The following is a 26,461-nucleotide window of genomic DNA, read 5'->3' as shown; positions in this document are numbered from 1 at the left end:
CTCTAGTTGCGGCGAGTGGGGGCTACTCTTCATTGCAGTGCACGGGCTTCTCATCGTAGTGGCTTCTCTTGTTGTGAAGCATGGGCCCTAGGCACACAGGCTTCAGCAGTTGCAGCACATGGGCTCAGTAGCTGCAGTGCATGGGGCTCAGTAGCTGTGGCTCAAGGACTCTAGAGCATAGGCTCAGTAGTTGTGGCGCACAGGCTTAGTTGCTCCGCGGCATGTGCGATCCTCCCGGACCAGGGCTCAAACCCATGTCCCCTGCATTGGCAGGCGGATTCTTAACCACTGCGCCACCAGGCAAGTCCCTAGCGGTTACTTCTGACTTCCCAGAAAAGAGTCTGATATTTACAGAAGCCTCACAAGTGTGTGAAAATCAATTTAACTGAAAACCCCTAGTTCATGTATTCATTTTAGGTAAAACTGTTTTAGTATGGAAATATTTTTACCTATTTAATGTTTCTTTTAATACACTTTAAAAAGAAAATAGAATACATAGAAGCAAATTTTTTTCCTACATATGGTGAGACAGGCCTATGTTTTTCAATTTCACCTAAAAATACTTTGATTGTGAAATATCACACATACAAAAGTTTATAAAATACACATACAGGGTAGAAAGAATAACCTAAATTTAAAAAGAATACTGCCATAGCGTAGAAGCCTGCATGCATCTGTCCCTGATCATATTCCTCTTCCACCCCTAGTGGTAACAACCACCTTGACTTTGACTTCCTGTAGTTTTACCACCTATGTATGCATTCATAATGATAACAATATTTTACTTAATTTTATTTGTCTCTAAACTTTTAAATAAGTTGAATCATACTATAAAGTATCCTCTTGTGACTTGCTTCTTTAATTCAATGTTTTGTTTTAAGAATTATTCACATTAATGCATGCAGCTATAATACATTCACTTTTCACTGCCATGTAGTATTCAGTTTATGTATCCACTGAGAGACAAAATTGTCATTATTCACAGATGATATGATTTTACATGTGGAAAAATCCAAAGACCTCACAAATAAATTGTTAGGATAATGTAAGCATAGCAACATTGAAGATACATGGTCAGTATTAAAAAAAAACAACAAAAAACACTGCTTTTAGGGACTTCCCTGATCGAGCATTTGTTAAGAATCTGCCTGCCAATGCAGGGGATATGGGTTCGAGCCCTGGTCCAGGAAGATCCCACATGCCGCCAAGCAACTAAGCCCGTGCCCCACAACTACTGAGCCTGAGCTCTACAGCTGTTGAGCCATAACTGGTGAGCCCACATGCCACAACTACTGAAGCCTGCGCGCCTAGAGCCTGTGCTCCGCAACAAGAGAAGCCCGCGCACTGCAACAAAGAGTAGCCCCGACTCGCCACAACTAGAGAAAGCCCGCGCAGAGCAACAAAGATCCAACGCAGCCAAAAATTAAAAAAAAAAAGCCACTGCTTTTGGAGCCCTTGTGCACTGTTGGTGGGAATGTAAAATGGTGCACCTGTTAAGGAAAAAAATATGGTGGTTCCTAAGAAATTAAAAATAGAATTATCATATGATCCAGCAATTCCACTTCTGGGTATATCCCCAAAGAATTGAAGGCAGACTCTCAAGAGATGTTTGTATACTCACCTTCTTAGCAGCAGTATTCACAATAGCCAAAAATGGAAGCAACTCAAATGTCCATCAACAGATGAATGGATTAAAAAAAATGTGGTATATACACACATGGAATGTTTTTCAGCCTTAAAAAGTTAGGAAGTTCTGATACATACTACAACATGGATGAACCTTGAAGACATTATATTAAGTGAAATAAGCCAGTCACAAAAAGACAAATACTTGTATGATTCTACTTACATGAGGCACCTAAAACAGTCAGATTCAGAGACAGAAAGTAGCAGGATGGTTAACAGGAACAGGGAGTTGCTGTTTAATGGGTTGAGAGTTTTAGTTTTGCAAGACCAAAGAGTTACGGAGGTTGGTTGCACAACAATATGAATGTACTTAACAATACTGAATTGTATACTTTAAAATGTTTAAAGGTGGTAAAAAATTAACTGCTTCTATATGTAAAAAAATTACAAAATAAAATTGATTTTAAAAGTGTCTTTTATAATAAAACCATCAAAAATAGCAAATATCTAGCAGTAAATCTAACAAAAGATACATAAGATTATACACAGAACACATTTTTGAGAAAAATTAAGACTTAACTAAATTCAGGGATTTATTTATCATGTTCCTAAATTAGAAGACTTGCTAATGTAAAGATGTTAATTCTCCCCAAACTGATCAATGCAATCCTAATAAAAATCTCAAGAGTTTTTTGTGTGGTAAACTGACAAGCCAATTTAACATATGTATGAAAACACAAAGGGCCAGGAAGAGCCAAGACACTCTCAAAGAAAACCTTAAGTCGGAGAACCAGCTTTATAACTTATAACATTCTTTTTTTTAAAACTGTAGTAAATATGTATAGCATAAAATTTGCCATCTTAACCATTTTTAAGTGTACAGCTGAGTAGTATGGAGTACATTCACATTATGGTGCAGCCAATCTCCAGAACTCTTTCATCTTGCAAATGGAGCTATACTCATTAGAAAACAAGTCCCCACTCCCTCCTTTCCCCAGCCCCTAGCGATCACCCTTCTACTTTCTGTCTCCATGAGTTTGACTACTCTGGGTGCCTTAGACAAGTAGAATCATACAATATTTGTATTTTTGTGACTGACTTATTTCACTTAGCACAATGTCCTCAAGGTTTATTTAGCATTCTTTTTTTAAAGTGGCTTATATGTCTGAGGAGATTCCAAATTAATGCAGGTTTTTCCAGAAACATATTTTTATTTAATAAAGTTGATGTGTGTGTATGCAACAGATCTGAGAGAAGCCAGGATTGATATGAAGAACTGGAATACAGGTACAGGTTGGCAAATTCTATGGCAAATTGAGCCTTATATAAGTTATTTATTCCATTTGCAGGTATTAAAACTGGAATAGAATACATGTTCTGAAGTCTTAGTTTAGTAAATCAGAAAATGGATTCTCTTTATTTGAATTTAATGAACATAACAATACTCTCTTAACTTTGAATTAAAAGAATGAAAAGAAAACTACAGGTGTACCACAGTTCTAAAAGTATAAATCTAAGAAAATGCTGATCTTTCGGATACATATGAAAACAGGACAGAATGGCAGGGCTTGGGGTTTCAGACACTGCTCAACACCTGAGTTGTGAATTTACTAGTATCTCTGAGGGATAGGCAGCTTGTCATTTCAAGGCAAAAACTTTACAAAAATGTAAACAATGTAAAAAGAAATTTAAGTATGTAGTCAAAAGATCAATAGTATGGCATTTTTTTCACTGTCACTCTCCAGACAGTGCTAAATGCAGCTGAGGAACTGAAGTTTTCATTTTATTTAGTATTAAATGTAAACCAATACACATGGCTAGTGGCATGTGCAGTTCTAGATGGTCTGTTAAAAGAAAAAAATCAACTGAGGGATGAGAATTATGTTTCAATTCGTTTTAATAAAACTCTGCCAAAATCCTTCTTTGTTCAATACAATCTTTTTTTCTTTCACTTTAATGACACTGACATCACATCACAAGACATTCAACCAAACACATAAACACAACATTTGAGTATATTAGATATCTTTAAGAAGAATATAATTTCCTTTTTGAGCCAACAAATGTTTACACAAATTTAAATAATAATATCAGGCAGAATAATGTAAACTGGATTATATCTTAATTCTACTCTTTGAAGAACTGTTTGGTATAGTAACACTCACAGGATTAAACAAAGTGAGGTTTAGGAACCATTTTTAGAAAAAGTACTAATAGGGATTTTTCACCTCCTGTGCAGATGAATTAAAAACCAAATGTCAACCTTGTTGCCTTAAAGTTTCACCAAGAGAAAAAAACCCTCCAAAGTCATGTATGTTCATGATAAAACATCTTTGATCCACATACCATAAAGAATATAAAGTATTTAGAGAAAAAATACGTTTTGTTCCCACTAAACAATCTTCAAAACATGCATTTTACTAGAATGCTTTAAGAAGACAATTCCTTATGACTGAGTCTATGGAGGCTAAACTAATTTTTTCTCGTATCCCCCAAATTTATTCTATAATGGTGATAAACAAAAGGTCTCAGCCTCATAATGATTTTAACACTAGGCCACTTGGCCTTCCTTCAGCCAAAAGGTATATTAAGTATACTTTTAGTTTTAATTCAAATCTTCCCAAGACTGGTATCTTAACTTGAGTTTAAATTTAAAATGTACTTCTGAATTACTTTTCAAATATTTGGAGTGAAATAAAACAAGCTGATCCAAGCATAACACTAAATTCCAAAACCGAGCTAATGAAGACTTTTGGGTACAGGCCCAGGCAACTCACAAGTAGAAAGACTTGTTTACCATTCAGGTTAGGGCCCAGAATTCTCTGTGAAGTGCCATATTTAGAACCTTGTACCCCAATTTAAGTGGGCAGGGAGTCACCCTACAAATGTCAAGGAACCATGGTTCTTTAGATGGTGCTCTCAGTAACACCTACTTGTCTTGCTATATCTAATTCTTAAAAGCAGCTAGCTAATTAAATACCAGTACCACTGAGGAATTGACTGTTAACAAGAAAAGGACTATGGAGAGAAAAGGAAGAAGTCACAAGGTGTGAAGTAACAAGGTACAGCCAGGGGAAAGATGTCCAGAGTCATCAAGTTAGTGTTGCTGTTCGAAGGCTCCACTTTTACTTAGGTTTCGACTTATACCCACAACACTCCCACACGCAGACACAGACACACAGAAAGGCACCAATTGTGTGAGTCCAGGAAGCCAGGACACTTTTGGTCTACAGCTTATTACAGGTTAAATTAGGTGGTAAGCTCAGCTTCCCAACACACAAATCACCCTGTATACATGCCAACACAAGTTCTCTCTGTTGGTGATGCTATCCACACCCTCCACCAGGGACCTCACCAAGCAATCCCACAGAGCTCGGTTTATTTCCACAAGCCAAGGGGACCTGTGTTAGAAGGTTGCTTGGTAACAGCTGAAGTTTTGCTGGACACACCTAGTCACAGAAACATTATTAGACCTGTGCTCCACTTTCTCCTCCTCAGCTCCCCCAGGAGAATGCACAAAGACATCCACTCAGGCAAAGATGGAAGGTGTTGGGAGACAACAGGGAGTACCATGCACTGCCGGATGTGGCCTTGATGTTACTCTGATTGAATCACTTTAGTCAGTGACTAGTGCTATCTTTGCGCTTTCAATCCTGATCACCCTGTTTCTCTTTCATGTCTCTATTCAGACATGAATAGAATTCAGTATTCTAAGAAGACCTCTGCTGCACATAAATATACAGCAGGGCAACCCCTACAGGTGAGGTGGGGCAAACCGCATGAGACTCCCTCAAAATACGCAGCGGAGACGAGGCCACTCATGTTCTCTTCTCACTGGGAGAAAAGAATGGGTCAAACACCCAAGTTCCTCTGGGGAATGAACAAAAGAAAGTAGCTGGCAATCTATGAAAGAACATACTTTAAACACCATTCTTCCCTCTAGGATGTCAATCTAGTTTTTCTGCAGAAACAAAGATTTTTAAAAAGATCATTTAAAAACTGTCTAACGTGATCTGTATCTTGCCAAGTCTGCTCACACTTACTTTCCAGTTATCAGAAAAGCTGAATTCCTCACACCGTCATGGAGACATGTTCCCATTAGCAACAGTATAACCTGGTTCTTGGTAGCATATTCGTGCTATTCCTGGAGACGGTGCCAGACAAGCTAACAGTGCTGCCCTGTTACGGTTCACAAGGGTGTGATTATTGCAATTCGAAATTTTTTTTTTTCAACAGAAGCAAGTTTGCCTGAAAGAAAAGAGCTGTGTAACAGTAAAAAAAAGAGTTTGAAATGACGCTCCATATGTACAGGAAGTGTTCCAAGAACATCAGCTTATTCACCAAACCCTCACTGCACAGCCTTTGTGTACCAAGGCTCACATTGTCTCTTTACTTCACATTTCTAAAGGTAACGACCAAAATCTGGGTCATTTGAAAGCTCCTACCAATTAATTTAATGACAGAAAAATCATACCTAATCCAGACATTTGTTTTCTCATTCAGGAAAAGCCAGCAAATCATGTACATTATCACATACTCCACCAACACACTTGCCAGCACCCCCTCGGCCACCAAGATACGCTCAACTGCTATTCATAGAGCAAATAAAGCCATCCTCTATGGGGAATGCCCTCGACCCTCTGCCACCAGATCAGATCCTCGGGACCTCCCTGCATCTCCACCTCTGCTGCTTCCCCTTCCTTCTCGTCACAGGAAAAGCTGTCCCCCACCCTAAGGCAATCTCTCTGCCAGTGCCCATCTCAAGATCCCTGTTTCATCAATCTCCCAGTCTCAGCATCAACCTCTCCTTCTCTATTCCTTTCCATCAGCATGAACAAATTCAAATATTTGACATCTAAAAAGCAAAGAAAACAGCAATGCATACACTCACTCATCCCTTTCCATACTCACATCCCTCTTTTCTCCATCTTCTTAAAGGCAAAGGTTCTTGAAAAAGTTGCTGCACTCACCTCTACTTCCTCACCTCCCTTTCACTCGCTCACCTGCTGCAATCTGGTTTTCTCCATAGTTCAATGAACTGCTCTTACCAAGGTCATCAACATCCTTCTAATTGCTAAATCCTATCCATAACATCAGTACTTCTCTAACTGTGCTCTCAGCTGCATTTGACACAATTGACCACTCCCTAGATCTTGAAATCCTCTATCCTCCTTGACTTCTGAAACACTGCATTCTATTTTCCTCCTCTTTCTTCCTGTTCCTTTTCAAGCCCCTTCTCAGTAGACCTCCTCTTTCCAGCAATCTGCTCCTGTCTCTATGGCACCAAGACACACCCAACTGCCAAGCCAAGAGCTTGCTTACATCTGATCAATGACCAAGTCCTGTCAGCCTCAGGAAACTGTCTCTGTTGTCACAGCCGGCATCCCACCCACCTCTCATCTATGTTACTGCAGTGGTCTCTACGGTCTCCTTACCTCCCTCCAACCCACCCTCTACCTTGCAGGTGGTGATCTTCTGGAAAATAAAATTTGAAGATGTTTCTCTCCTGATTACATCATTCACAAAGCAAACAATGACACGGCATGGCAGAGATCATTAGCTGCCTACCCCAACATCATTTTTCCCCTTCCGTTTCAGAACGCTGATTGTCAGCTGGGCACATCATCACCCCCCAAAAAAGACCACATTTCCAGCTTCCCTTGCAGCAGGTATTTGTGCCAAAGTGCTGGTCACTGTGATTAACTGGAAGTGAGTTGAAAGATTTCCAGAAAGTCTCTGTGAAAGGGCAGAGGTTGTGCCCTTCTTCCCCCTTCCTGCTGTTTGGAACGAAGACACGATGACTAGAGTTCATTCAGGTGGCCACTGGGGACCATAAGGAGATATGGTGAGAATAGTAGAGTGGCAAGACAGAGAAGTGCAGGTTCCTGATAACCCACCAGGTTGCCATACTAGCTCTGGATTGTGTCTCTCTACATTTACTCTATTATTTTGAGTTTCACTACTAAATGTAGCTGAATTGAATCCCAAACAGAAGATGTGGTATACAAGGTCCATAATGATTTGGCCCTTTTTTCCTCTGCTCTCCTACTTTCCCTACACACTGTTCTCCACGAACATGCAGCGTTGGGCTCTCTAATGTGCCACATCTCTTGCTTGCAAGTCTCTGCACTTTCCCCCTCATGCAAACTCACTTCACCAAATGCCTTTTCTTCATCTTCCACATCTCAGTTCAGAGCAGTGATTCTCAGCCTTTATGAGCTATCAGTCACTTGTGAAAATCAGACGTTAATGGACTCTCTTTCAGGAAAGTGCAATGCCATCCCCCCAAAAAACAAAACTTCACTACTGTGGAAATTTCACAGCATATAAAAATAATCTTTATAAGAGATGCTGTTTATTTCCCAGTGAAAGTTAACATGCAAATAAAGCAAAAAATAAACTAACTCTCCAAACTGAATTTCAATGAAAAGGCTTCTGTTTGGCTTGAATTAGAAGTTGACACTGTAGATGGACTTTGAGATGCCTGCCATCTTTAACTGCCATTCAATTTTGACTTTCTTTTTTGATGATCTTGAGTACTAAAAACCTCAACTCTCTCCAAGGCAAGCTCTCACAGCTTGCTCTGTCAGTTGAATGCAGGCTTATGCTACGAACACCAGAATTCCCCAAGACTTCGAGAACTCAATGGCTCGTACATTTTCTGTATCTTCCAAAGTCAGTAAGGTCATCTTCGGTGAAGTCTGCCTTACTCGTGCAGGATTGCACCATCTTTGATGCAACGCTCACAGATGCAGAAGAGGATGAATGCCAGTGTATGTGGTGCTTACTCTCCTCTGCAGTAGCAGGACCAGAAGTGCTGGCTGGCATCACAGATACTACTGTGTACACAGCACCAAGACTTTTCTTCCAGCACAAATTTTGTTTGGCTTGGAAACTTTATCATTTTAAAAACATTTCCAGAAGAGGTTCATAAATAACAATTCCTCTTTGAGGGCACCAGCAGGCACATAATGGGTGAAAAACATTACTCTGGCTGCCCTGAGAAATGTCTGAAATTGCAAGGACATGCTAAAGGGAAATGATGTAGCTGCTGTTTCCTCCATGACCTGATTCAAATCATTTTAATAAACTACGTCAATTCCAGCATGAATTTTATCATTTGACAAAAAGATTGCTCCAGAACTGAATGAGTCAGGAGAGTAAAGTAGCTGAGAGCACAGGCTTTTAGCCAGGCTGCCTGGGTTTGGATCCTAGGTTCCACTGCTTATTATGGCAAATTATTTTTCTGTTCAAAGTCTTTTTCAACTACTTCATTGACCTGTTATGAGGATAAATGAGACAATATGTGCGAAGTGCTAAGCAAAATGTGTGGCCCACAGTAAGAACACAGGTGCTGGCTGTGCTATCACTACATCACTGATCCAGACACACTCTCCACCCCACCCCACACTTGAACATTTCTGAAACCAGGATGCATCATACAACCAACGGGATCTGAAAATTAATGGGTTGCACTTTTTTTCTTTCTTAGTTGTACATAAAAGGTACAACTTATAATCGATGGCACAAATTTGATAAAATACGGCAAAAAAATTTGATAAAACTGAATTTCTCTCTTTGCTCTGGGTCACAAACCAGCTCAGTGATCTCCCAGGTATGGGTTCCACCCCATCTCTCTCCAGTTATGTGTAGCTTGAGGATAGTTTAAGACAGAGGCCAACAAACTATAGCCTGTGGGATAGTCAGACCTGCCACCTGTTTTCACAGGGTGCTGCTGGAACACAGCCGCTCTCGTTAATTTACATGTCGTCTATGGCTGCTTTTACGCTGCCATGGCTGAGGTGAGCGATCATGACAGAGACTACACAGCCTACAAAGCCTAAAATACTCATCATCTGACCCTTTACAGAAAAGGTCTGCCAAACCCTGGTTTAAGACGGTCTTCTGTGGTTTTGATAATATCTCTGCCTTTCCAAACTTTGCTCCTCCTAACCTGGCTCCATGCTGCGTGATGACTTCTCAGGATGGCCAGAGTAGGCGCTCCCTCAGGCCGTGTGAGCTTGCAGTTCTGCTGGCAACAATGCTGCCACAGAACAATCCCCCAGGCTTTTGTATCCCCGCATATTCATCCAAGAAAGCAAAACCAAGGATGTGTAGCTGGTAGCAGAACTCAGCAATTTTCAAAACAACAGAAGGAAAACCTGTTTATAAAAGATAAAAGTCTTTTATCTACTCATATGAGGTACCTAGAGTAGTCAAATTCATAGCGACAGAAAGCAGAATGGTGGTTGCCATGAGATCGGGGGAGAGGGAAATGGGAGTTGTTGTTTAATGGGTATAGAGTTTTGGTTTTGCAAGATGAAAAAGTTCTGGAGATTGGTTGCACAACAATGGGAATATATTTAACCCTACTGAAGTGTACACTTAAAAATGGTCAAGATGGTAGATTTTATGTTATGTGTATTTTACCACAATTAAAAGAATTTTTTAAAAAGTTAGTCTTTTGTGTGGGTGTATATGTGCAGGTACACATATACACCCTGTCAAGGTGTCAGAGAACCACATAGCAAAATCACTTTCTGTGACACTCATTTGACCAGGAGGGAGTCTGACAAAGCCCCCACTTCCTGCTTCAGGTACTACCAGCTTCTATCAGTAATTATTACACTGTCTCCAAATTGTCTGTTCAGTGCTCCGTATCTCCAGGAAGGCAGTAACTGCCATATGGTACTCCCCCTACCATATCTATCACCTTTAATTATGTGTCATGCTCATTAGCGGCACTCACATATTTGTTGAGTAAATAAGTGAATAAATGAATGGAACAAACAGCTATTAATAAATGAAATCCATTCTCTGGAACTTATTTCTTGCCTTATTAAATACTAAGTTTCAAACAAAATGGTGTCATCACTAATTAGAAACCTGATTACAAACATCATTATTTTAATTTTAAAAAAAGTACTGAATTAGCCAACACTATATACAATTCTGATAAAGAAAACCTAAATCTAAGACTTTGCGCTGCATAAAAAATCATTTTTACAGGCCATAATATTAGTGTAGTAATTATAAAATGATCCCTCTGTGATAGGAAACAAACAGAACGATCACATACTAAACATTATAAGCTAAGCCTGGAAAAGTACATTTCCTAAGAAAGTTCTTTCGTCTTCTTTCACTTAAGAAATTATAAGAACACAAGACAAACTATCAAATCAAGTACATATTTTAATTGTGCCAGCTATTGATGTTAACTCCCACATCTTTGTTTCTTTTTAAATTAATTTTAATTATTCTAAATTACATGTCAACTAGACCTTACAGACAGGAAAACTGGGTAATTTTTCCAGTAGTGGAGGAAATCAACTGTCCTTTTCATACACTGAGTCCACACATGTCCAAAAGCAAAAATTTGTAAGACGGAGTAAGTAAACAGGTCCTTTCAAAGAAAAAGTCAGAAATCTTGGCAACAACACTGCTTTCTAAACAACTACACTCATCAGCACCAACCCAATAACTCATGCACAATATCCTTCACCACAATCTGCTACCTCAGTTACTAAAGTCAACCTTAATAAAAATCTCAGAAAGAACTATTACCAGGAGCTAGAATCATAAAAATCACTTATTTTCATCTTAAGTCTCATATTGCCCTCTCAGAGGAGCCAAACTTGAATACTGTGCCTTTTTGTTACATAAAGGTAAGGATCATAGCCATTCAAAGTCCAACAACCAATTATTACAAATAAAAGGATGGCTCCATATTAAATTAATACAAACAACTAACATAATGCAAATAAGCCAAAGGAAAAATTCAACCTAATAATCAAATAAAAATTTTAAAATGTTTCATCTCAACTGGCAAATATTTTTTAAAACAATAATACTCAATGCTTTAATAAATGTAGCAAGACTGACAATAGACTGTAGGTCTCTACTCAATGCTAATTCAGAGAGGCCTTTCCTTTCTCTGCCTACCCCCTCTAAAATATTACCTCTACTCCCTCATTCCCTATATCCTTACCTTTGTTTTTTTCATGTCACTTATCACTACCTGAAATTACATTACATATCTTTTACTGTCCACACCTCCACTAGACTATAAACTAAAAACTAGATGAGGGTAAGGCTTTATCAGTATGGTTCTCTACTAATATACAGTTGGCACTCAAAATATAGCTGTTGATCCAATAAATTAATGTGACTAGGAGTGCAAACTGGTATACTTTCTGGAAAGGAATTTGAAATGTCTAATAAGAAACTTTAAAAACTTTATATCCTCCGAACACAACACCATTTCTGAATATTTATTCTTAGAAATAATTCTGAGATGCAAGGATTTATATATAAGTATATTCATTACAGGGTTTTTATAATAGGAAAAAAGTAAGAGTCAACCTACATGCCCAACTACAGGAGACTTTCCAGAAGTAACACACACTGATACACTTGTACAAACTCCCAACTCTCACACTTCTGTCAACTGTTTTTACTACTATATTTCCTTCAAGTGATGAGTTAGATTCATTATCTTATTTCCTACCATCAAAAAATTAAGAAAAAACATTTGAATTCCCAACTTTTGCCACGCCCAATGATAGATGATCAAAGAATCTTATAATGGTCATCCATCAACCTTCCTACAATTTCACCTAAGCTTTAACGATCCAATGCCAAGAACGCTCTGCAAAACTTCCCCTGCTCACTAAACCTGACACCCCACAACGAACACACAAATCCTTTAAATACCTAAATGTCCACACAAAATGAGAATGGGTGCCCAATTCTTTTAATAGCTACTACGATAGTCCTCTGAAACAAGGCTTCACATCTAGCTTGAGTTTAGTAGATAAAAAAATCTATAAACATGGATGGAGTTGCTGGTTAAAGACAATCTACATACACCACCCTGGAGCTTTCACTACGTGGATCTTCAATAAAACTCATAAAACAGAATAGTACAGCTAATCATTTTCATAACAGAGAACATTATGTTGCTTATCCTCACTGGCCTTACAGCTACTAAGGAGCACAGACTTCCTGTAATCCAGAAAGTTAAAGAATTTCCTAGAATTTATCTCTGCAATCAGGAAAAATCACTAGCGATAGATGAGCTTTATCTATTACAACAAAAATTGCAAACTACCAACACATTTGATACAAGAGAATTACAGGGATGTAAAGTATGGCTCACCTACTTGGTGGAATATTTTACAAAAAATAAGATACATAGAAAGAATTAAAGTATTCATGACCATAAATGAAATAGATATCAAATTAAATATACTGATAACAAATAAATATATATTCATAACCAAAGACAAAGAATATTTAAATAAGAAAAGTTACAGAACTTAAAAAAGAAATACCATCTTAATACAATTCTGTTGTTTTCACTGTGTCCAGGATAGCACCTGACATCTAAGAGGTACTTAGTAAATATTTGTTGAATGTATAACAACAATAGTAAACATTTACTGAGTCTTTATCAGAGTGCCTGGCACATAGTAAATGCTTTACATGCATTCTCAATAATATTAAAATCTTACTTTTATTACGTCTACTTTTTATGAGTGAGGAGACTGGGATTAAAGCAGTTAAATAACCTGCTGAATGTTATGTGGCTAAGAAGTAATGAAGCTAGGATTTAAAACTCTGGAGTCTATTCTTGACCTCACTTCCATTACAGGTAAACTGGAAAAAAACCCTGCTAAGTACACTGAAGGCAGAATGAATTCAGTATACATAGGGAGGTGGTTTTGTAATGGTGGAATATATTGATTGACACTGAGCATGAGGTAATTTCTCACATACCTGTTGAATAGGTATATGATTAAGAATATTATAGCTCAATATCATGAGATCAGAGATTTTAAACTATAAAAAATTGCTCAATACACATCATTAACGTATAGAAGCTAAACTGCAAGGAAGTCAGCTAGCCCTGATAAAGGGAGTTGAAAAAAGAAAAACAAAACAGGAAAAATTAAAAGTAGCCATTTCTTCAGTGGGAACCAAGAACTATAAGAAATCGGAATTTCCGGGCTACCCTGGTGGCGCAGTGGTTGAGAGTCCGCCTGCCAATGCAGGTGACACGGGTTCATGCCCCGGTCCAGGAAGAGCCCACACGCCGCAGAGCAGCTGGGCCCATGAGCCATGGCCGCTGGGCCTGCGCGTCCAGAGCCTGTGCACCGCAGCGGGAGAGGCCACAGCAGTGGGAGGCCCGCGTACCGCAAAAAAAAAAAAAAAAAACAAAAAACAAAACAAAACAAAACAAATCGTAATTTCCTATGTAACTCAGAGTGAGAGAGCCACTCCTCCACTTACCTCCTAAAAACACATTCCAACTAGCCTGCTATATAACCTCTCATCTCCTATATTTTCCAGCATCTTCTTAGTTCAGCCAAATGGATCCCTCCAAATCGACAATGAACTGCAGACATGGTCCCTACTTACCTTGTGTAGACTCAGTTCTAATGTCACCTCTTCATCCCTAACTTGCTTAGGACTTTCCAACTCCCCAACTGCTCTTTCCTGCTACACTTGCTACATGTACCAGAAACCCACTTATCTAAAACATTCTAGATAGGTAGACGGTAGATTTAAAAAACAAGTTCAAACACAGAACAATGAAAAAGTTTTAGATACATAAAATATTTCAACTTTTGTTCAATCGTTCACAGAGATCTTTTCCTTTGGTATGGTATGGATCTGCTGACCAGAGCTCTGTCAACTTATGTAAACCAATAAGACACCATCTGTGATTTTCCAGTTTCGTTTCTTCAAAGTGGACCAAGATCTTAGTCAACTGTGAAACAATCTGTGTGCTGAAGATTCATACTTATCTCACCCTCACCTAATTTAACAATACTTTTTTTCTCTTTGGCTACTCATCTTTATCCAACTTTCTCAAAGGATTCAACTCAATTTTCATGGAAATAAATTTTTGAAGCCCATTTCATTCATAAAATTTAATTTCATTATGTCATTACAAAACTATAACTAGTATGAACAGGTTTGGGAACAAATACTATTAAGTTTTGGTGAACAAACTACTCCACTTAGTAAGAGAAGAATTTAGGATGATTTAGACCCAAGCATTCAAAGAAAACAGAGAACACCAGTTAATCGCTCTAGGATGGAAATGCGTTAGTGAACTGTCTCTGAAACTACCTTCACAGCTATTATCCCATTGTACTATAAATGTAACTTTGTGTAAACATCTCCCCACTAAACCAAATATTCAAAATTGGCTTGCTATTGCATGCTTGTGTTGTTTATTTCTTTAGCCCTCTAGGCAGCTACACAGACCCTGAGGCGGCCAAAGCCCTCCTCTCAGCTTTAAACAGCCTCTTGTATTTACTCCATTCATTTTCTGTGTATGTTATTACATGGGAAAGGTTGGGAAGCATTGCACAAAGTTGTAAGGTGTTTAAGAGCAGTGATTGTCTTTATTTTTGCATTCCCAATAATTAAAATAGTGCATATTTGATAAATTTGTAGAGTAAAAGTAATGAGAAAAGGAGACCCTTGTCTTCAGCCAGGGATGAGATGTGACTGCTGAGGTAAACCTGGGCCAGCACAGCAGCGATGGGAAATGAGTCTTTTGAAATAATCTTATTTCTTTACACATTTATGTTTTCTCTCTTCTACCAGAATGAAGCTCCACTGAGTGTCAGGCCCTTGTCTATCTTGTTCACTTGTATTCTGATGCCTAGATAAATGCTTACCCCACAGTACCCATTTAATAAATATTTGTTAAACGTGTTGCTGTTAGAACTTCAAAGTCAAGTAAGAATTTCTGAAGCTCTATGGGAAGGAGTGGAGCCTACTCAACAGTTCTACTCAAGGAAAGGTGGAGAAATGATGGAAACGCCAAGCTTTAAAGACTTTCAAGTTCCTTTCAAACATGGATGGCAACTGGTGATTGCTCTATAACATACCAGAGTGGTTAAGAGCCTGGTCTCAGGCAGATCTGGGCCTAAATTCTGGTTCTGCCACTTACTTAATAGTTAAGTAAACCACTCAGTCTCAGAGCTTTCAATTGTGAAACAGAGAAAACAGCGAGCTCCTAGACTCATCTAAGAATCATGTAAGGAAATGCATGTGAAAGCTGAGAACATGCTTGGCACATCAGCACAGAATAAATGTCTGCTGTTATTGCTCTTACTACTGTTGCTGATAAGCACATAAAGTAGGCCCCATTCTGTGCACTAGAGATGAAAATAGGGCTGTACTCCTTGAAGAGCTCCATTATTGTTACTAAAGGATATGAAAGAAACAGGTCTTTGGAGCCTGCCACCTGGTTCATACCAGGGCTCTTCCTTTTAGATGACTTACTAACTGAACTTCAGCTTCCTCTTTTTAAAATGAGCATAATAATAGCACCTATCTTCCAGGTCTGTTGTGAATATTAAATGAGATAACAAACACAAAGGATTCAGTACATCTGACATAAGCACCCCAACATTGAAAATAAGCATTAATTACAGAATACAGAGCTGCACATACACAGGTTTTGTTTTGTTTTGTTTTGTTTTTTTGCGGTACGCAGGCCTCTCACCACTGCGGCCTCTCCCATTGTGGAGCACAGGCTCCGGACGCGCAGGCTCAGTGGCCATGGCTCACAGGCCCAGCCGCTCCGCGGCATGTGGGATCCTCCCAGACCGGGGCACGAACCCGCATCCCCTGCATCGGCAGGCGGACTCTCAACCACTGCACCACCAGGGAAGCCCCATACACAGGTTTTTATGAAATTTTTAAATGAAAAATCCTTAATGCTTTGCTTCATTAAAAAACAAAAAATTTTGGAATAGTGTTTGTTTCATGCTCTTTTGAAATAATAGAAAACTTTCCAATCTCCCAAGGGCTTTAGGACTATATACAATGAAAACACTTGTCTTTCACAAGCCTTTCTATAAAAAGAAATCTTTGTTTAATGGCTTACTTCTGCCTTTTTCCATATTTAGTCTAGTTATAGGTACCCCTCTGGCATTTCTATGTTTCTTCTCAGCTATCTTTTTTTTTCTGAGCATGGAAGAAACATTCCATAAGCATTTTTAGCAATTATTTTGTGCTTCCTTTGACTCAGCAGGAAGTTTAAAAATGAATACATGTAACAAAAATCAGTTTAGATAGCTTGATAATGTTTCTAGTTAAAAACACAGTGAATCTCTGCAACTTTTCTAAAAATCGAACTATTCTAAAATTAAAAGCTTATTTAAACACATATTGTAAATTGTTAACTTATTCAATTCTCATGTGTTTACCTACCTATAGCATTTTGTTTCTTACCCTTAATATTTTTGCCTCTCAAGGTCCCATACTTAATGCCCTCCCATTAAAACTTGTAGCAACTTCCAGGACTTCCTTGGTGGTCCAGTGGTAAAGAATCTGCCTTCCAATGCCGGGTATGCGGGTTCGATCCCTGGTCAGGGAACTAAGATCCCACATGCCGTGGGGCAACTAAGCCCTTGAGCCACAACTACTGAGCTTGTGCACCTCAAGGAGAGAGCCTGTGTGCCACAAACTACAGAGCCCACAAGCCCTGGAGCCCACGCGCTCTGAAGCCTGCACATCACAACTAGAGAGAGAAAACCGGCACGCCGCAACTAGAGAGAAGCTCACGCACTGCAACGAAGAGCCAGCATGCCTCAACAAAGATCCTGCAACTAAGACCAAATGCAGCCAAAAAATAATAATAAAATAAATAAATTAAGAAAAAAACTGTAGCAACTTCCAAAATGCTGAAGAGATTTAAAATCATAATAGTCTTATTACAACCGTATACTTTAAACCTGATAAACTAGAGAAGAGATGACAGTAAAAGAACTGACAGAAAACCTAAATGACAAAAACAAGAAACAGAGTGATTACAGATGGCAAATGATCCTACAAAGTAGGTGGTAACTGAAGAGACGTGCCAGCTGCTCCCTAACCCTTACAATAATTGAGAATATTTTTATAGACACTCCAGGAAGTTCAAAGACTTTCCGATATTTTTTTTTAACTGTTAAAGTCAAAAGTAATATATACCAATGGTTAAAAAAAAAAAAAAAAAATTCAAATACTACAAACAGGTACATGCTCATCACCCCTTTATAGAAGTGAGCTAAAATCATAAAATTAGTCAACCTTGTGAGACATTTGGCCCATATCCTTATCAGCTAGGGTGGTAGTTTTCAAAGAACATTCCACTTCAGTATGGATTAGAAAGGGCAAAGGGTGATGACCAGAGTTGGAAAGGAATTCTAACAGAAGAGATAGGAAGTCCAAAAGCCAATCTGCTTATGTGACTAGGACTAGCTCTTCACTAAAATCACCGTAAATTTCCCCTATAAGTCAACCCTCCTGTTAGTCTAACTGTGGACAAAAGATGCTTCAAAATAACTGTGACAATCCTAAATTTCCAAAAAAATAACACTGAAGCCTCTAACATCAAATCTTATTTATGCTGCATACTAGCTTTAAACTCTAAGGTACTAAATAGCAGTGTGATTAAAGTGATTAAAGCAGTGTACATTGTTAGTTTAATTATATAATTCACACTGTTGGAGCAGCCCTGGAGAAATGAAGGTGGGGCAGGGGGGAAAGGTCAGAGGCTATTAAAAAAAAGTTTTATGGAAGATTAAAGAGCAGGAGGAGGGAGCTTCCCTGGTGGCGCAGTGCTTGAGAGTCCACCTGCCGATGCAAGAGACATGGGTTCATGCCCCGGTCCAGGAAGATCCCACATGCCGCGGAGCGGCTGGGCCCGTGAGCCATGGCCGCTGAGCCTGCGCGTCCAGAGCCTGTGCTCCGCAACAGGAGAGGCCACAAGAGTGAGAGACCCGCGTACCATTAAAAAAAAAAAAAAAAAAAAGGAGCACGTGGAGGAAAACAAAGGCTAAAAGAAAGGCCAGATATAAAACTGATATAAAACTGAGGAGATATGGGGATATATGTATACATATAGCTGATTCACTTTAATATACAGCAGAAACTAACACAACATTGTAAAGCAATTATACTCCAATAAAGATGTTTAAAAAAAAAACTGAGGGTAGAGGCTAGACTGACCTCTTCTTTGGAGAACTCTGAATGAAGGAAAAGGCAATACTTTAGAAAGATACATATTTGCTTAGCTTGTGTGTTTAAGGAAAGAAGTAAAGTGGGAATCAAGCCCTACAGCTGCACAAGGAAACTGTTGGGGATAATGGAAAAGTTCTATATCTTGATTATGATGGTAGTTACACGGCTGTATGCGTTTCTGAACTCAGAAAACTTACACTAAAAAAGAATAAATTTTACTGTATGTAAATTATAACTTAATCAACCTAACATTAAAAAAAAGCTATTAACAGCTAAAATGCTGATTAACCTTATAAAGTTTATCACAAGAAACAAAAACAAGAATAAACATCTTTTTTTTACCTTGAACTTATTTTTTTAATTGTAGTTGATTTACAATGTTGTGTTGATTTCAGGTGTACAGCAAAGTGATTCAATCACATGTACACACACACACACACATACGCATGCACTTTTTCAGTTTCTTTTCCATTAAAGGTTATTATAAGGTACTGAATATAGTTCCCTGCAATATTACAGCAGGACTTTGTTTTTACCTATTTTACATATAGTAGTGTGTATCTGTTAATCCCAAACTCCTAATTCATCCCTCTCTCCCATCTTTCCCCTTTGGTAACCATGTTTGTTTTCTATGTCTGTGAATCTATTTGTTTTGTAAATAAGTGCCTTTGTATTTTTTTAGATCCCACATATAAGTGATATCATATGATATGTGCCTTTCTCTGACTTACTTCACTTAGTATGATAATCCCTAGGTCCATTCGTGTTGCTGCAAATGGCATTATTTCATTCGTTTTTATGGCTAATATTCCTGTGTGTATGTGCGTGTGTGTACACCACATCTTCTTTATCCATTCCTCTGTCGATGGACACTTAGGCTGTTCCCATGTCTTGGCTATTATGAATAGTGCTGCTATGAACATTGGGGTGCATGTTGTCTTTTCAAATTATAGTTTTCTCTGGATATATGTCCAGGAATGGGACTGCTGGATCATATGGTAACTCTATTTTTAGTTTTTTAAGGAAACTCCATGCTGTTTTCCATAGCAGCTGCACCAATTACATTCCCACCAACAGTGTAGAAGGTTTCCCTTTCTTTACACCCTCTCCAGCATTTATTATTTGTAGATTTTTTTGATGATGGTCATTCTGACCAGAGTGAGGTTACATCTCAATGTAGTTTTGATTTACATTTCTCTAATAATTAGCAATGTTGAGCATCTTTTCATGTGCCTGTTGGTTATCTGTTTGTCTTCTCTGGAGAAACGTCTCTTTAGGTCTTCTGCTCATTTTTTGACTGGGTCATTTTCTTTTTTTTTATATAGAGCCATATGAGCTGTTTGTATATTTTGGAGATTAATCCCTTGTCGGTCACACTGTTTGCAACTATTTTCTCCCATTCTGTAGGTTGTCTTTTTGTTTTGTTGATGGTTTCCTTTGCTGTGCAAAAGCTCTTAAGTTTAACTAGGTCCCATTTGTTCATTTTTGCTTTTAAGAATAGCATCTTTTAACTATTTGGGTTGATGTTTTACAATGTTGAAAAATCTAAGCAAACTGTTTGAGGTATATAATGAAGCATGGTTTTTAAATTCTGTTCCCATCTTCCACCGTTAGTGTCTCTCTTAAATGGAAACTGTAGTTTCTGACATTTTTCCTGTGTAACCCAGCGGCTGAGGTTTTCAGCCAGCAACAGGAGCCGCAATGTCAGGCAAAGAGACTCAGCACCCGGCTCTCTCAGGGCCTTTCTTCTGGCTCTAGACATGGAGAAGCAGACACATCTACCATACGCTCCACAACCAGAGAACAAGCTAAATGCTATAAACCTGTTTGTTTCTAGACTCCTATTATGTTCAAAGCTTTTTTCTCTTTGATTTTCCTCCCATCCTCAGAGAAGTCTTGCCTCAAGGTTACCCCAAGAGTCTACCTTAATGCTAAGAAGTCTCTCCGGAGCCCCCATGCCAGTTAGATGCTTCCATAGCACCCTATGGATTGCTTCTCACACTATTCCATAGGTAGCTGTTTCTGGATCCATTTCCTCTAAAACTCAAGGCCAAAATGCTGAAGAAGGGCCAAGACTTATTTTTTTGTAGTCCCAGCATGCAGCTAGTTCCTGACAGAGAGGAAGCACCCAATAAAAGTTTCTCGAATGATATTCTAAAAAAGTACTTCTGTCCACTCTGAGAAAATGTACATTTATACAGTTTTACCTATAAGTTCAAAAAAATCTATCTAGGGCCTACAATCCCTGCAGAGACTTCCTGGGTTCAGATGCCTAGTGTAAACTTATTCCAGTTTCATCTTGCGTATACAATGGGATGAGCAGAGGGTCAGTTGTCCACATCTGATCTAGAATAAGGAAAAGGAATTAGTAAAATGTTCCCAAGGAATTACAGGGCAGAAAGGATTACAGGTAGGTATGGGCCACCCACTCTTTTTTTTTTTTTTTAAATTCTTCCAGTGCCAATCTTGCAGGTTCAGGGTTGTCCTGTATTAGATAAAAATAATGGGAATTCCCTCACAGTTGTACCACAGATGAAGATGTGGGATAGGAGAACTTCACGGATGTATTGTTCTTATCTGATTATAAGACACAAAATGCCTACATAAAATATACACTTGGAGAGTATAATAATAAATTGATCTATATTAGGCCTTGCAACACATGGGCCAAGGTCCAAAAAGGTTCTTTATATGGTGGGGGTTGCGGAGGGGGGGAATGGTAATGTTCAGAGGAGTGGTACTACTACCTATATCCATGCTATAATTTTCCCAAGGAACTTGATTCTGTGGGATTGGACCATCCCCAACTCTAGACACAGGGGGTGTGGTTAGAGACCCTGGTCTAACACTATTACCTAGAGTCTCTCAGAGTCAACCATGGGATTGATGTTAAAGTGGCCATATATTTACTATTACTATTTCTAAAGTGAAATAATAAATAAGTAACCAGAACAGAAGTAAGACTCATAGGCCTGTGGTCAGCCCCCTTAGTCACATCCCCTTCCTGAAATAAGTTTCCTGTATATAAAGGCATGTGAAGGAAGGTAGTCCTGGAGAAAATTAAAGACTGTTCAATTCATCATGGAATCAAAAGGCAGGGAATGAGTTTTAGCAATATTTGCCAAATTAGTATTAGTATTTTTGATTAGATTAGTAATTCTACATATTACCGTTTTAAAATTTTACTTCAAGGAAAAGATGAGGCCCTCTGGTATCCACCCATGTCCCCAGGTCCATTTCCTTAAATGCTACTACCTATTTCCTTTTTGTGGAATACTTTTACATTCAGGATCTAATGTTATCTTTTTTTTTTTAATTAAAAAAAAATTTTTTTTTATACAGCAGGTTCTTATTAGTTATCCATTCTATACATATTAGTGTATATATGTCAATCCCAATCTCCCAATTCATCCTACCACCACCATCACCCCCCACCCTGCTTTCCCCCCTTGGTGTCCACATGTTTGTTCTCTACATCTGTGTCTCTATTTCTGCCTTGCAAACCAGTTCATCTGTACCATTTTTCTAGATTCCACATATATGTGTTAATATACAATATGTTTTTCTCTTTCTGACTTACTTCACTCTGTATGACAGTCTCTAGGTCCATCCATACCTCTACAAATGACCCAATTTCATTCCTTTTATGGCTGAGTAATATTCCATTGTATATATGTACCACATCTTCTTTACAGGATCTAATGTTATCTCTACACACACACAAAACAACAAGTCTCTAATGGCTTTGCCATTAGCTGCTGACTACAGTTGGGAAATCTTCATCATGCTCAAAGCAAACCATCCTGTGTCATATCACGGCAGATCCTTGGCCAAACTGCCTCCAGTAAGTCTTTCAAAAAAGATGTGCAAACATTAGCTGCACAATATATTATAATTCACCTTCCAAAAGACAAATTTAAAAAATCTGTATTTTTACTCTGTACACGTACACTGTAACTTTCTCAGAATGCTTTATTATTATATTTAAACACGTTTTAATGTTTTTGTACTGATAAGACTAAGAGTACTAGGGGGAAGCAGCCGCAAGGCACAGGGATATTAGCTCGGGGCTTTGTGACAGCCTGGAGGGGTGGGATGGGGAGAGTGGGAGGGAGGGAGACGAAGAGGGAAGACATATGGGAACATATGTATATGTGTAGCTGATTCACTTTGTTGTAGAGCAGAAACTAACACACCATTGTAAAGCAATTATACCCCAATAAAGATGTTTAAAAAAAAAAGACTAAGAGTAAGGAAAGCTCTCAGTTATTTTGTGGAACAAAACAAAAAAAATCTGTTGAAGCTAAATACCACATTGATACGATATTTTTCATGCCAAGTCTCTATCTCAATCAAACAAACAAAAAGAGTTGACCCTATATAACTCCTCCCCATTCACAAATACACCCTCACCCTTTTGAGGACTATAAAACAAGAATGACAATCATAAATCAACCAGGGACTTTGTGTTCCTATCTAAATGAAACATTTAGAGAATATTTTTCATATAATTTTCATATAAATGATAATGTACTTTATTGTCACCAGAGGTCATGGCCAGCCAGGTGATAACAGGTTTTAAGTTAGGTCTCAAAAGAACCCGTCAGTCCCAATACCTTCTTGAGTAAGCTCTGTATCTTCCCATATCTTTTATCTATTTCCCATCCCTCTCCATCCTCAACACTTAAGCTCAAACATTAAGCTTGGCGAGGAACAAGACACTCTTACGGCCTCTCTAGAAAGCAATTAAATGGTCCAATGAAGCTGTACATGCTGACTGGTCCCTCCTCGCTAGTCAAAAACATTAACCTTAATACATTTTTTTAAAAACTTTCCTTAAGTAGCTAAATATCAAGATAACTAAATGAATGTAATAATCAAGATTAACACTCACAAAATGGGGGCAAAGCATTATCCATGGCATAACTCCATAAATTGCGTTCTTCTTCTAAGCATAATTCAATAAAATATGGGCTCAATAGGCTTTTCAAAAAAAAAAAAACGTATGTCAGAGAACAGACTGGTGGTTGCCAAAGGGGAGGAGGAAGTGAAATGTGTGATGGGGATCCAGAAGCACAAACTTTCAGTTATAAAATAAATAAGTCATGGGGATGTAAAGTAAAACATGGAGAGTACAGTCAATAACATTGTATTAACTCTGTATGGTGACAGATGGTAACTAGACTTACAGTGGTGATCATTTAGCAATGCATACAAATGTTAAATTAAATCACTATGTTGTACATCTGAAAGTAATAAAATGTCGTATGTTAGTTATACCTCAATAAAAAATATATATATATGTGCTCACTGACAGAGCTAAAATGAAGTATGCAACACAGTAGGCAAGAATGAGTAAGTAAAACTTGACAACATAAAATTTCAATGTCTCTCTATAAGTATATCCTTCAATCTAGTATTTATAAAAAAATAGTTTTACCTAAAATGTAATCATCTGAATTGAAAAAGGCATTTGAGGTCAGTTTTCTGGGAACCAAAGAAGTAAACTACTGAAGATCTTCTAAAAATAAATACACTAAAATGGGGTCAACAAACTTTTTCCATAAAGGTCCAGAAAGGAAGTATTTCGGGTTTTGTAAGCCGTATGGTCTTCATCACAACTATTCAACTCTGCCATTGTAGTATCACAGCATTGTAACACCTATAGAAAATATGTAAATGAGTAAGTGTGGTTGTGTTCTGAAAACTTTATTTACAAAACAAGGTGGCCAACTCCTACACAAAAATATAGATCCTCTGTCATAACAATGTTTATATGCAAGGATGACATGAGAAATGTCACTCTAAATGGCTATTCTCTGACAATAATTTCTTTTTAGTTAAGAGGGTACAGTATCACCTGCATTTAAAAAATAAAAACCTATGTTCAGGCTTCCCTGGTGGCACAGTGGTTAAGAATCTGCCTGCCAACACAGGGGACACGGGTTCGAGCCCTCGTCTGGGAAGATTGCACATGCTGCAGAGCAACTAAGCCCATGTGCCACAACTACTGAGCCTGTGCTCTAGAGCCCTCGAGCCACAACTACTGAGCCGCGTGCCACAACTACTGAAGCCCACGCGCCTAGAGCCCGTGCTCCGCAACAAGAAAAGCCACCGCAATGACAAGCCCGCGCACTGCAACAAACAATAGCCCCCGGTTGCTACAACTAGAGAAAGCCCGCACGCAGCAACGAAGACCCAACGCAGCCAAAAACAAATACATTTTTTTAAATGCTTAAAAAAAAAAAAAAGAACCTATGTTCACTAAATAATGTGTTTTGAAAGGAAAACTGACCTCTATATAACCTCTATGACCAGAGAGTAAAAAGCCTGGGGGTGGGGAGGAGAGGGAGGGAGCCGGAGGAGTGTAGGGGAAGCAAGGTGAATGAATATTAACCCATAATTTGTATTCTCAGAACTACTTGCCAAAGCTAATAGTTAACAGAGTATGTAAGACACATTTGTGCCCTCAAGAAGCTCATAACATAGTTAAAAGAGCAAACTTATTTTTTCCCTCTGCATTTCAAAACCCTCAACATTAAGGGCACATGGGATTATAAGAACATTTTTTAAAAGATGCTCACAACCTAGACTTTAAAATAAAGACATATATATATATATATATTTTTTTTTTTTTTTTTTTTTTTTCGGTACGCGGGCCTCTCACTGTTGTGGCCTCTCGCGTTGCCGTTGCGGAGCACAGGCTCCGGACGCGCAGGCTCAGCGGCCATGGCTCACGGGCCCAGCCGCTCCGCGGCATGTAGGATCTTCCCGGACTGGGGCACGAACCCGTGTCCCCTGCATTGGCAGGTGGACTCTCAACCACTGCGCCACCAGGGAAGCCCCCAAAGACATATTTTTAATGGAGATTTACATTTTTATAAACAGAAAGAGAAAAGACTTCATAAAATCATATTACATCCAGAATTCTATATTTCTTTCTTTTTATTTTTCTATATCAATTCAGCATTCCTATCAGTAACTACAGCTCACTGCAGGGGCATAGCCTCCTGAAAGGATTTGTCAAGACCTTGTTTGGAATGGTGGCGCTGAACTGGAAAAATCCCTAGGTGGTTCTGATCCCTCTACTTGCTTCCTCCCCCCGACTCCAATCCCCATGCCAAGAAACCCTCCTATGTATCACAATCTTCTCTCAAAATACACAAAGGCAGATTTCTCCATTGTGAAAGCAGAATCCTGAATCATAAAATATACTGAAAGTAATCAATTTTTGTGCCTTCCTTCAAGGTAGGCTCTATCATCAAAAGGTTAAGTTTGTGTAACGAGAAAAAAAATTCCCAAGTCTGCAAGAATTAAGAAGAAAACCTTTATCCCCAGGTCTGTCATTAATCAGGAAAGTAAAGCCATTTCAACTAGGAATAAATTCCTAGCAAAAATATTAATTATTTAAAATGGGAAAATACATAATGCATAAATTTTTTATTATAATTTTAGGCCTAATCCCATTCTTTTTTTAATCTGACTGAATTTACAACTAGTTCCTTTTTAAAATTATATACCTATCCAGAAGATTGCTCTAAATAATTTTTCAGGAGAAAATATGATTAATTCTACCACTTAAAAGCAGAAAAATAAATCACAGTACATCACTAGAGCGAAGGAAATCAAAGACTAAAATAGAAGACCCTAAAGAAAAAAAAATATATATGTATGCACACTGTAATTAGCAAGCACTACAGACAAGAGGAATTTTAACTTCAACATCAAAAATGAGAGATGCCTCAAGGTGAACGCTTAGGTGGGATTTTTTTTTTTTTTGCTTTGTTTTCTTTTTTTACCATGA

General features: G+C 38.4%; 1 protein-coding gene across 1 annotated transcript in view; it reads right to left on the bottom strand.

Moving 5' to 3' along the window:
• The window catches only part of UGP2 (UDP-glucose pyrophosphorylase 2), a 54,546-nt gene that overhangs the window by 10,910 nt on the left and 17,175 nt on the right, over nucleotides 1–26,461 (bottom strand).

Source organism: Phocoena sinus, chromosome 13, assembly GCF_008692025.1.
Source record: "Phocoena sinus isolate mPhoSin1 chromosome 13, mPhoSin1.pri, whole genome shotgun sequence".
Classification (NCBI taxonomy): Eukaryota; Metazoa; Chordata; class Mammalia; order Artiodactyla; family Phocoenidae; genus Phocoena; species Phocoena sinus.
Note: the sequence above shows the minus strand (reverse complement) of the source record. Positions and strands in the feature narration are given on the sequence as shown.